The 13,580-nt window shown below is 43.3% G+C and overlaps 1 long non-coding RNA gene across 2 annotated transcripts in view; it reads left to right on the forward strand.

The window, feature by feature from the left end:
- Positions 1-13,580, forward strand: part of LOC104695731 — a 37,798-nt gene that overhangs the window by 14,097 nt on the left and 10,121 nt on the right. For both annotated transcript variants that reach the window (XR_005602978.1, XR_005602977.1), the window contains exon 3: positions 8,086-8,260. This is a non-coding gene — a long non-coding RNA (uncharacterized LOC104695731). The remainder of the gene's footprint in view (positions 1-8,085; positions 8,261-13,580) is intronic.

Below are 13,580 nucleotides of genomic sequence, written 5' to 3' on the forward strand. Positions count from 1 at the left end.
ACCTGCTTTGATTCTTAGAGAGGATTTGAAAATGGCTGGTGTGTTTAACTTACTTTTTTCACAAAGGTTTTAGCAAAACTCTTAAAATTCTCGAGTAATCAAAGTAAGGGGCCCTGTTAAATCATGAGCTAAACCCTGGTTAAGCAGCTGCAAACAAAGAAAGTCATAAGACTGTGTCTGTAGGTAATACTGAGTGAGAGCTGAGGCCCAGGATTTCTGCCCTTTTGGGAAGGCTGTGGGGGAAGCTGCTGCCTCTGTGCCAGGGGAGAGTTTTCCACATCTCTGGGCCTGGCAGCAGATCTGGTGTGGAGCTGTGCCATGGTGTGCAAGGCTTTCCCTGCAGCAGGACCTGTCGTGCCATCGCCTCGGGGGTCTGCAGGTAGGCAGTACAAGAAGCAGCTTTTGTGCTGAGGCCATCAGGTGCCCTGATATTTCTGCTGTGCCAAGGAGCCTGGGTATGCACTGAAACAAGAAAGCTGCTCTCAGTTTCCAGCTCAAGTTAGAAGCCAAAAATCAAAACTATGGTGCAACATGCCTTCAGAAAATTACTCAAAGGAAACAAAAGGCTTCTTAGTAAAGGTAAACCAGGTCTATAAACAGTACATTTGAAGATAGTCTTTTGAGGGTTAGAGGGTTAGTCTTTCGAAGTATGATTCTAGAATACAATTGTAGACTTTTACACAGGCTTTTCTGTAACACAACTGAATTAGCAAAAGGAGAGTAAGATTAAAAAAGTATTTCTTCTATCTCTCTGTGTATCTGCTCAGGTTTAGAGATACAGCTTGACTTAGAACCTCAAGGGTGTCTAGAGCCATTCTCTTCAAACCCAATTCATTACAGACTTGCTGTGAGAAGCACCTATGTGTTACTGGGAAGGCCAACGGCCCAGTTAAAGAAAAGATCTGCAGACATATGCAAACATAATTGATAGCAGTTTTTCATGTGGCTAGTGATTTGAGAAACAACCTGGCACAACCAGGCATTATCTATACTGAAACGTGCTGGAGAGAGAGGTAAACTGCCTACCTGGCTCCAATATTTATGTCCTAACTGGCTAGTACTGCGGTACAGAGCTGTGCTGGCTGCCAGACAGCATTCCTGAATCTGCTAGCGTAGAGCAATCGTCCTGATGCATCTTTAAAGACACTTTTGATTGTTGAAATGAAGTAGCTCATGGGCAGGGAGCTGCTACCAACATGATTTCTGAGTTGTAGATGTGTGGGAGAGCCCCTTGCTCGTAATGCCTGCGCGTACTGCGCATCTTCTACGGGAATGTGCTCCCGGGGACCCTGCTCAAGCAGGGAGTTTGGACTAGGTGAGCCCACTGTGGTCTCTTCTGACCTGACCCATTCCATGGTGCTGTGGTTCTGTAATGGAAAGAGAGCCTGTATGCTCATGAGTTGATCCAGATCTTGTTGAAGTTGAAGGAAATCCTGCAGTGAGCTTTTGCTGAGTGTGTTGAATGTGAACCAAGACTGCAGTAAAACATTGTATTTAACATTGTGTTAAATACAAAAAAGAAAAGACATTTGATACCTGCTGTGTAGTGTGCATGTTTGATCTCCCTTGCCTACAATAGCTTTTCTCTGTTTCAGTTTATAGAGTCTGTAGGTGTGGGTTCCTCTTCTTAGTTGGTAGTCTTTTGTAGGAATAATATACACTGGCAGGAGGGAGAACCAGGCTGCTTCCAGAATGAAAACATACTGCCTGTATCAAATGTCCCATTGACCTTCACAGCCTGTGTGGGAAAAAAAAACTTATTTAAAGTCTGAATTGCTGTGGGGTTTTGTTGTGGTGATTTTGGTTGGGATTTTTGGTTAGTTTGAGGTTTTGGTAATGTGATGGTACTTCGGTAAAGAATCTATCTTGCTCTCTCCATCTCCCTCCTTGCTATTTACTATTTTGCCTGTTCCATCTTCCTGTGGTATCTTCCCTCTTCCCAGTGTTTTAACTTCCCTTTAATCCTCTAGAGCATATCCAGCTGCTCCTCTACATGTGCAGAGGGAACAATTTCTGCTGAGGTGTAGGCTGGAAGAGCAAAGGTATCCTCTTTACAGAGTTTATCAAACCTCATTATTGATAAACAGGATCTGAGACCACTAGTCAAGGGGTTTCTCTGTTCAGGCTGGAGCTATAGAAGGCACTCGTGCAGGTACAGTGAGGCAAGGGGAAGGAAAGGGAAAAAAGAACAAGAAAAAAACCCCAACAGAACCTTTTCCCAGCTAGCTGGAACACAAAGGAACCCCAGAAAAGCATCATGGTGCTCTCGGCACACTCCCTCCTGAGCCCTGCCCAGACCCCGGAGCCCTTGGGACAAACCGTTCAACCGCCCCTTAGGCCCATCCTGAAGGCACAGCGTCCTTGGGCATTGAGTGGACAGTTAAGGAATAAAGCAGCTTCATAACATCACCCCAGGACAGTGTGCTACTCATCATTCTAGAGCTGGAGCTTGAATTAAACTTGGTAAAAACCCTAACCACTTTTTGGCTCTGAGTAAGTGCAAGTCAGGTCCAGGGAACAGCACCCTGCAAGTCCTTGGGAGAGATGAAGAAAAAACTCTTGGGCGGATTCAGGTTGTCAATTAAAATTTAATTATAGCCGTTGGCAATATGAGAGCAAAGGTTGGGTCTGAAGCCTTTGTGCAGTCCTATAAATAAGTTAAAGCCATTAGGTGCGTTGGTCATCATTTACAAGATAGCTTTTGCTGGTAAACACAATCAACATTGTGTGTGAGACTGCAATTGTGAATACAGCTGTGCAGTGACAGAATACAGCTCACCACTTTCTGTTTAATGTAAGAGCTCCGCAACTTACCCACCTTACCCACCGCTTCAGACAGAATGGGTGTGGAGAAAACCTGAAATAGGACTGACTTCCCCCAAAAACCCAGCAGAAGACATAAAGAGATGGTAGGTCTGGGTAACAGGAATGTCCCTCCGCAGAGCATCCAGCCCCTGGCAGCTTGTTGCTAGGCAGAGGCACAAAGGATATGTTACACACTCCAAAGAAGAGTCTGTACATTTGATTTTAGGAAAAGAGCTGAATTTCTGCTGAGACATTTACGTATTTGGTGTTTCGTGCTGGAGTTTGATATTAATTTTAAAAGCAGTCTCTAATTTGCCTTGCTGACTTGTGTTTTAACTGCGGCACAATTCTAACGCCTCCCATTAAATTTTTTCCCCTCTGCAATTAACTTATGTAAAACCAGGTTTCCAGGGTTCTTTCAAATTTTATTAAGAAAATTGCTTGTTTACTGTGCCATGGCTTTTTGCAGTGCACTTGTTCATTCTCTGATACAGTTAAACATGTGTTATTAAAATGCAATAGTGGTAACATCATGCAGCTGCAATTACATTATGGAAACATTATCTTCGTGGGCTGATGGGACTTCAGGGACACAGCATAGTACAGGTTTCCACAAAAGCATCTTGAGGTTATTTTACCAGCATTACTATGTCTCTCTACACATGCCTTGAGACTTCTGCAATGCTCTTAGACTGAATGCCTAATAATAATCAAACCTGAAAAGTAGCTTTTCCTTAAACTTTTAAGCAATTTGACGGCCTTTTTGGAGTTTTTAATAGCTGGTTTAAACTGCTGCAGGAGTTTAAACATCTCTGTGTATGTGGGGGCCCATGTAAATCCTGTTGGAGTACACCTGTTCAGTGATTGGATATCAACAGATTTCTTTTTCTTTCACTTTTCTCAACAAAAGAGAGGCATGATAGAAAGTTAAAGCTGGCCTTACCTGTTGGCCTTGCTGGAGATGGATAAAATTTTGCACGCTTTATGGCAAATTTTTGTTCTCTTTGTAGGAGATCGGAATGCAGCTGATGATGCAGAGCATTCAACACATGCTAAATGTTCTACAGACACCAAGTGCCTTATTTCCTAGATGACACCTGGTTTGTTACTTGCTGGAGTACACCTGGATATCCCATGTAGATAGGCAGAAAGACAGACATTTCATTTGGGTAGAAAATTAACAGCAGTAATTTTGAAATCAATGTACAAACTTGTTTACATTTCAAAAAATTAAATAATTGAAGACAAAATTAATGGCATGTAATAGTGTTGAGTCATACGAATTTAGCTATCTCCAGGCAATTCTGTAGAGATGGCTTCAGCACTTACATTACTAAGGATGTCTCAGTCAATTCTGGCAGGTAACTAAGGAGAGAATAGATTATCCTGCCACAAAAAAGAGGTTATTTGAAGTAATGTTAATATTATTGCTTATTTATTTTAAAAAAAATTAAAATAAAATATAGTCATCTCTGTGTAGAACAAGCTCAAAACTGATCTCAGCTGCCAGGCAAACCAGGACAGTTTATGACAAAAGGACTTAGGAGGGAGTCCATGCCTTGTCAGCAGTTTTTGTCTGAGGAATGGGCTTGTTGGGGTTGCTGCTGCTTTTTCCTGCTTTACAGCCTCCCTTGAGGATTGAAAACTTGGTTGATGCCTCAGGCTGTGGAAGGGGAGAGGCTCTTTCCCCAGTGTTGCCTCTGCCACTGATTTCCCTCCACATCCATTTCCACATTCACCAGTTGATCATTAGGCAGAGCAAAGCAGCCAGGAATGGTGCTGGGAAGGGGATTCCTCTTGTCAACAAGGGGCCATAGGTAACTTACAGTTCAGGCAGCTCCTGGCTGCATTTACATTGTATGTATTTACACACAAATGCACATGTGTGCATTTATGCACATATTTATATAAGCGTAAAATACACATATAAATATTTGTGGCTGTCCAAAGTTCTTTTCTTGAATTAAGGTTTTTTTTCTTTTTGAACTACTGAACTGCTGAAGGAAACACTTGATGATTGATGGCATTGTGTTTATGTGACATGGATGGGTTGGAATGCCCTGGGTGCAGGTGAACACCCCAAAGTTTTACTGGCTTTGCACCATGCAGTGTCCAAGGCCCCTGCTGGAGGCAGGTGTACAGGAGACTGCACTGCTTTTTGTCAGGAGCAGTATCTTTCACAAGGACAGCTCCTTGCTCCTTGTTAGATGAGGTGTTCTCAGGCTTGTGGGTTTTTTTTGCCTGTGGCTTTGTGATTTGGGTCTGCACATGTGTTTTGTCCAAGGTCCAGATGCTCTGCAGCTGCTGCAGCTGGGGGGAACTGGCACACTCTGTGCAACACCTGAGGATGTGCTCTGATTTGTATTTCTGGATGTAAGAATCTGAGGGATTTGAGGAGTCCCAAAGTGTCTGGTGTTCTTGGTTTTAATTATCACTTTTATTATCAGCCAAACAGCTAAGACATATATGTTTAAAGCATTTTTTAGTCTTCTCTAATGAGTCATGCTCTCAGTGAAACATGGTCTGTAATTATGTTCTCCGTGGTTTTCACAGTGTCTAAGCATTCTTTTTACATTTGTCTAAAGCTTGTACTGTTTCTTCTGCCTCTTTTTAATTTTTATTTTAAGCCTATGACTAAGAGAAACAATTTAAAAACCATTAGAGTGTTGTCCTTGATGATGTGCTCATCAGAGAACAGCTCGTAACACTCTCCTAGGACTAGAATTATTGGGCATCTTCAAAGCTCAGCTGACAGAAACAAACCAAGCAAGGGAATTAGCCTGATCTATGGGATAGAAGAAATCCCTTTCTGTGTTTGCCAAAACAGAATAAAAAGGACCATTATTGGTGTGAGGGAAGGATCCTTCACCGGGGCCCTGGCCGCTGGCCTGCATTGTGAGATGTGGGTTATCCACCACTGGAGGTCTGCTAAGAACAGGCTGGAACAACATGTAACTTGGCAGGAGTGGTGCATGCCTAGAGGAGCCTGCCTCAGAGCATCGGGCTGGCCTGGGTGACCTCTCTACAGTGCTGCTTTATCCCTGCTACTCCAATTGAGTTGTCTTTTTTCCTCTTGACAGGCGATACGAATGTAAATGCCTGTGCGTAGCTAAGCAACATCTCTGTCTAGTTCTGAAGTTTTGCCCCCAAAAGTCATTTTTTCTATCTTTGTCTGTGAGAAAATAGAGAAGTGGAGGTTGGCTCAGACCCCAGGGGAGGGCTGCAGAGATGGAGAGGAGTATACAGCTCTGGTGGGAGCATGGAGAGGGAAAGCCCATGTGCTGTTCCCATGGCACTGCACTCCAGAGGTGCCCACACCCCACACTCAGAACTTGCAGATGGACAAGTCTGTCAAGGGGTCTTAGAATGCAGGATACCCACAGAAAAGACAAAGATACGCAGATGGGTTCCAGGAGGGTGCTCCAAAAGCTGTTTAAATTCCTTTAAATCTGTCACTTTAAAACTTTGAAAGAGTTGATCCAGATCAAATTCATGCCTCTAGGAAAACCTGCAGCAATTCTTTAAAACCATCCCATGCCTTTGCAACCTTTTGAGTTTGCACAAAAGATGGAATGTATTTGCTTTTAAGAAATGATAACAAGAAACGTATTTAAATTTGCCCTAATTCAATGCAAGGCCTTTTAGATTCTTAGAATGATGTCTCCAGGTAAAGCTGGATGGGGCCTTAATTTCCTTGGGAAATGCAACCATCCTGAAGTGGTGGATGTTGTGCTGTTAATGGCAGTGGTTTGTTTGAAAACATTCTGACTGACATGAATGAACACTGTTAAGTTGTGATGCATCAGAAATTATGATCCAAGAGCTTTTTGTTTTCCTTTTTAATTTTTTCTTTTGTTTTTCTCCAAGCAAATGGATCTCATCCAGTCCTTGGCTGGGCAGGGTGGGAATGTAGCAAAATCACTCCTCTCTTCTTCCCTTCTGAGGCAATTTAACACCCAAAAGGCATTTAAGCAATATTCAGCTAGTGACTATCCAACAGGGGTTTTATCCAGAAGTTATTACATTTCTTCATTATTTGAATCATTCGGAGTACTCTGGAAATGTCACAGCATTCAGTGAAAACCACTGACAGGTCTTTGCATCCTTCCTAGGGTGTCCTATTATTGTTAAAAATGCATCCAGTGTAAAGTAATGTCATGAAAATAGGCAGAAACTTTCTCTCTCTCTCGATCTAATCTAAATATAGCAAGAAGCCCTTGCTTAGTTTTTAATAAAGACAGCTTTGCTTTACTATCTTGTGCATACTAATACAGTCTTCTTTTAATAATAAAGAAGAGAATATTCTTAAAATTGACTTTGTCATCAGTTAGCTGGTTAGGACCATGATACTTTGCTTGGTTTTCCTTGGTTTACAGCTGTGACAAAAGACATAGAATCATAAAATGACAGAGTGGTTTATATTGGAAAGGGCCTTAAAGATCAGCTAGTTCCAACCCATATATTCTTTAGCCCAAGAGTCACAAAACTGGGCAGCCACTACCATCAAACTTTGATTTTTCACATATTTGCATTTAGATATTTTTTGCTATCATGTTTTTAAATAAGGTTTTCCGGGTCTATCTCAAATTCTGTGTATCTCAGCTCCCAGAAGAGGTAAGGGAGCTGGGATATTAACCACTGCTGCCACTCCACACACACAGCACCCTCACCTGATGTGCACATCTTATCCAGCTGTTTCATAATCTTGTGTTCAGAGAATGTTGAAGGGAACATGCAGGTAGAAGAAGCACACACAGCTGACTGAAATGAGCCTCAAACCAGGCTTCCCTCACAGCTTAGCCATGATATGTAACAGACATTGCCTGGGCCATTACCTCTTACCATTGAGTTGTCTTTCTTCTAAGAAACTCTTATTTATTGCAGAAGGGAGGTCTGAAGAAAGTTAACATGAGTTATGAATAGCGCTGCATGGCAGTGAAGCCCTAATGAAAACACACAACGAGCTGGAGGACTGCTGAAAGCAGGAGGCAGTTGAAAGTGTGGTGCACCGTATACTGTATTTGTGTTATTGGCATCAGAAAGTGTTTTTGGATGGTGTGAATCTTTATCTAGCTCTAGCAGAAAACAACAACTGTCTGCAGTCACACTTGAACTGTCTCTCTTTGGTAAGGTATGTCCGCTCTGACAGCAGAAATAATGACCCAGTAAAAAGCTTGACCAAAGATTTTTTTAACTCCACGTGAGTGTTTCCCTGCTGGTTTTCCTTATTTTTCTGTATCTGAAGCTGTTTCTATCTGCTGTTATGTTCATTAACTTCAGCTCCAGAATGAGCAGCTGGAATCAGCCCATGTTTCCCTATAAACTGTTGAAACCTGGAAGAAAGGTTGCAAGACCCTGATGCATCTTCCCATGGCTGCTAGTTCATGATCGTGAGGAACCAGTGAGTGACCCAGGGTGAGAGCCTGCTTCAAACAGGCAGCTCCTGCAGGCTGTGGTAAGTCTGGATCAGTGAGGCATACACCCACTGCAGCATTGGCAGGAATCTCTGCAGCATTTCCTTTCTGTTCTTTTGTGGTTCGAGCTGCAAACTTTTGACAAGTGCACACGTATGGCAGCATGGGTTATCCTGATTGTTTTTATTATAGCTTTTAAGGTCTTAGGTTTCTCAAAATACTATTTGCTTTAACAAGGAAAATGCCTCTGCTCTTCTGCTGGGAGCTTCCTCTGTGCAGCATGTTTCCACCAGATAAGGTGTTTGAACCACCCAAGTGGAAATGTGAAGAAAAACCCTCTAACAAAAGGAGAAGGCACCTTTGCTGAGTTCCAGCTGGTTGTGTGGGTGGTGGGACCTGGGCAGAGGGAATCTGTGTCTGGCGGGGAGCGCTTGTCCCCAGGTGAGGGTGTGGTGGTAGCTATGCCTGCTGCTGCAGAAAGCAGTCTGTGCTGCTGCCCGGTCTGTGCAACACATGGAGGGACAGAATCACAGAATCTTTAAAGCTGGAAAAGCCACCTGAGATTGAGTCTGACGGTTAATCCAGCACTGCCCTGTTCACCACTAACCCATGTCTCTAATTCATTCTTACAACACTCTCAGCTACTCTGTTTGCGTCACCTGTCTCTCGCACAGATTTACCCACAAGGGCCATTCTTGCTGGGAGCTCTTTACCAAGCTGGTGGCAGGAGTTCTGCACCCCAAGCCTGTTCCAGTGCTTTGCCAGGCGGCTGCACTAGGAATGAGTTTGTCAATCCCTGTGTCTGAAACTATGTATCTAAAAGTCACAGTCATTAACTAAGCCAGAGGAGATGATCTGCTGAACTGTTCTCCTAGCTAACATCTGAAAAGTGTTTAATGAAAATTCCAGAGTGTAATGGGTCTAGTCTAAAAGCACCTACTTCCAATGGCTTATTCCAGTAAGTCCATGCTAACGAGAGTGCTCCCATCACAGCACTCATTTGGCTTTTGGGGTTATAGTACATACACTGTAGATTAATTTCAGGCTGCTGTATTCTAACCAATTTTCATAATGAAAGTGTGAGCTCATTTATTTTTATTTACTTTGTAAGTAATGACAGCTACATATTAGCTACTTAGAAAAATGCTGATCAAAGGCCTGGGGTGATAAATTGGGCAGAAGTCTCCCCAAAACAAACTGCCAGCACAATCTGGAGCATGTCTTTGAGACTTCAGTGGTTTAAAGAAGGTAACCTGTATGATTATTATTAAATATTTCTGTTTCTATTGTGGGGGTCAAAACCAGCTTCCAGAAAAAAATGGGAAATAATGAATTAACTCATCAGAGTACATCTTGGTCTGTTCTGTAGGGAAGTTTAGTTGTTAATTTATTCAGATCAAGTCACCTACCTCCAGCTGTCTTAAAACACATTCAGAAGAAGGGGAATATTCATTCTAGCAAAAATAGTACACTCCAAAACTATAAAATTAAGAGTGGGTACTAATTATTCTCATCTCTAGAACAGAAGAAACTGCAGAAGGCGTTAAAGCAAAGAGGGCAAGGCAGTAAATGTGAATGACTCATACCACACTTTGCAAGGAGAAATTTAGTTTAAAAGATAAAACCTAAATACTTCAGATGAACCTAACCAACCAAGCCACAAAATAGATAAAATTTAGGGTTGATAAAAAGCAACCCACAGTGGAAAAGAAACTTGAAGCATCTCCAGATATTGCAGGGATGAAATTAAAGGAAGCTGATCAGAGTGTGGCCGTGGCCATGTCATAAAGTGTGAGAAGATGGATAATAATCTAGATAAATGCCACAGCAAATGTAACCACATCCCATTTGAGATCCACATCGCAGCCTCACCTGCAGCACAACTTTCAATTCTGTTTGCAAAAGGATTGTTTAAATAAGAAGTAGTGAGAAAAGCAGGTAGGAAATAAGCCAGACAAATGGCAGGCAGGGAGTGTACAGGTGAGAGGGGATGTGCTTAGAGACCTGAAGAAGAATCTTGCACTTCTGTGTACTTTTGCTGCAGGAGCAAGTGTTTTAAATCAAGAGGCATCAAATCTGGTGTACTGAAAAGGCAGTACACAGTTTCACTGAGGAGCCACTTGTCTTCAGATGCTGGCTCTTTGCTGGACAAATATTAAGCACAAGAAAAGATGTAAAGAACCACATCTAAAAATTGCTTGAGCTGCCATAAATGATTGCCATCCTCAGAAATCTACTTCTTAAATCTAGAGCAGGCCCCAGGGAACTGCAAATGTACCAAAGGTTTTCTAGGCACCATATGGTGGTTATGAAAAAACCTAACACTGGCCTATTTTTGAGTCAGAAGAATGGCAAAGAAGAGGGCTAAGTCTTGGAAAGCAGCATGTTCATGGTTATGAAACCCAAAGTGGTAGACAGGCTCAAGCCCTTGACACTTCAGCAGCACTCGCTCTATATCTATTTATGAGTCATTTTGCTAGGGGACATTAATCAAGTGAGAAAATACTCTTGCTCCAGCCTGCGAGTGAAGAAAGTGTCATGACAAAAGAAAAGCAAATAGAGCTATTTTAAGACATTGGAAGAGGCATTAAATGCAGCCATGTACTCGAAGAAGTCTTTGCCTTGGCTGCTGTCTCTTGTCCTGGGCTGTGAGAGCCATCACAGCCCAGCCTTGCCCTGGGCAGGCGGCTTTGCAGAGCTTGTGTCGTCCTTTGATGAAACAAAGGCTGATAGTGCACAACTACCTACAGAAATGCTGGCAAAGCATTTCAGAGAATGTTGATAAAAGCAGGCTGAGTGCCTTTAGGACATCTGCCTTGCATGAAGAGATTTCTGTTACTGTGATCTCTTACCCCGTGTCAGAGAGACACCGTGTGATGATTTTTAATAAGGCCATTAGAAAGTGTCTTAAGAAGGGCTGTGAAGATGGTGAGGGGTCTGGAGGGAATGTACAAGGAGCAGCTCAGGGCACCTGGTCTGTTCAGCCTGGAGAACCGGAGACTGAGGTCAGAGCTCAGGGGGGCTGCAGCTCCTCCCGAGGGGCAGCACAGGGGCAGCTCCGATCTCTGCTCCCTGGGACAGGGACAGGACACGGGGGAACGGCTGGAGCTGGGCCAGGGCAGGGTTAGGGTGGATATCAAGAAAAGATTCTTCCCCAGAGGGTGCTGGGCACTGCCCAGGCTCCCCAGGGAATGGGCACGGCCCCGAGGCTGCCAGAGCTCCAGGAGCGTTTGGACAGCACTGCCAGGGATGCCCAGGGCGGGATTTGGGGTGTCTGGGCAGGGACAGGGCCCTTCCCACTCAGGAGATTCTATGGTTCTATGGTTTTACTGGTGCTGTCCCTGTCTATCTCCATGGCACTCCCAAGAACCTCTGCTCCCTTTGTTGCTCTTCCAGCTCTGGAAGTCCCCACAGCTGCCGTGTTTGGGAAGGATGGGGTTATGTGTATATATGTATATATATCACACTGGGAAAATGCATTCCTAAGCAGTGGTGGTTTCCTTGCTGTGATACAGCCCCTGATGTCTACTGCAATAATGCTATTATATCCTTGATACAAACAATCTTAGGGATAAGCAGATGCATTTAAATAGGACACACTTGAAACTGATCTTTTATTGTTCCAATGTTTCTATTATTTAGTGATTAGACCAAATGGATCTGAAGCCAATAGCAGAATTTGGCACTGAGTAATTAATTCTGCTATAAAATCTGCAAGATCACTGGAAAGAGTTGAATTCAGGCATCAGGATTTCAGTGTAGAGGATAAAGGTTTCTTTTTGCTCCCCTGTGGTTCAGATCAGGGATGTTCGATCTAGTGAACACAGATAGAGTTTCAATTACTTACAGAAGTTGGAGTCTATTGGTAAAAATAGAATAACACTTTAGAAAATATAAATGCTTAAAAGAATGAGCTTGAAGAATTCCCTACTGAGGTATTACCTTACTGCCTTATGGAGTGCAATTCTGCCCCACAAAATGAAACAGAAAGAGATCCAGCTGTAACAGGATATTGCACAAAGGGAAGAACTGAAAATTTTGCTTTAAAATAATAATGACAATATTTTATTAACTGGTTTTATTTATTTTTAGTAAATATTTTCTGCAAAGCTCTGAAAAAGCTTTGTAAGTCCACTGTACAACAGATACAAATTTGTACCAAAGATTTTGTTATTCAGATTTGCCCAAACTTGTAATGAAATGCAGTAAAGAATACTCTGTGCCCTGTTGTCAAAAGCTGCCAAAAAATTAGAGTGCCTCTCTGATGCATAACCTGATGCATGGCCAAGAAGTGACTTCCCTGGCAGGAAAAAGTAGGATCAGCATGTTGGAAGCCAGATTTAGGTGATGCTGTGCCCAGGTGAAGCCACCCTCAGCTCCTGGTCTGTCACAGGACAGCACATTCACCCTCTAGAAACTGTCACCCTATTTGCAGTTTATTACATATCATAGAATCCCAGAATGGTTTGGGTTGGAGGGACCTTAAAGATAATTTTGTTCCACCCCTACAATGGGCAGGCACCCCTTCCACTGTCCCAGGCTGCTCCAAGCCCTGTCCAACCTTGGATACTTCCAGGGATCCAGGGGCAGCCACAGCTTCTGGGGGCCCCCTGTGCCAGGGCCTGCCCACCCTCACACCCTTTCATTACATTGCCAATGTAATGGAAATTGCAGATTTAAGTTTCCAGTGTGCACTGAAGCACACCAGCCCCTCATTCATTCCCAGTGACATGCTCACAGTTCCCTGAACCTGTTGCTCAGGTATTTAATTGTGAAAGCCACACACTTCTTTTCCCTGTCTAATTCCAGCTTCCCTGTCTGATACCAATATGCTTTACCCAGCTAAAAGGTGACATTCAGGTGCTGCCTGTTGTTCCAGCTGAGAACTGTGTTCGCTGTGTGCTGTCAGCTGGTGCTGCCAGAAACCATTATCCCTTCCATGCTCTGGTCTCCAGTAGCAACACGGATTTCTCCCCATCTCTGGTGTTCTGACAGAAGCCCTGAAAGGTTATATATAGTTTTTAGATTAAACTCCTAGAAGCAAACCAATTCTTGCAGTTATTGAAATAGCAGAGATTTTGAAGTCTTTGAGAACTGGCTTCCTTTCCAGGAGGGTGATGGAAGAAATCACTGAGTCTGTGTTACATGCCTGAAGCCGCTCCGGTGTTCAGGAACAGCAGACACTGATGTGTAGGCACATCATCTGAAATAATCAATGACTCAGCAGCTTGGTCCCATCTCCCAGGGTGATGGGCTTGTGAGCCATTGATCTCTCATCCAATATGCAATTACATATCTCCCTCTTCCACTCTTTCCCTGGGATTGCAGCTGTGATTAGTATGGATTGATCCAGTGCCAGCA

This window comes from Corvus cornix, chromosome 12 (genome assembly GCF_000738735.6).
Source record: "Corvus cornix cornix isolate S_Up_H32 chromosome 12, ASM73873v5, whole genome shotgun sequence".
Taxonomy (NCBI): domain Eukaryota; kingdom Metazoa; phylum Chordata; class Aves; order Passeriformes; family Corvidae; genus Corvus; species Corvus cornix.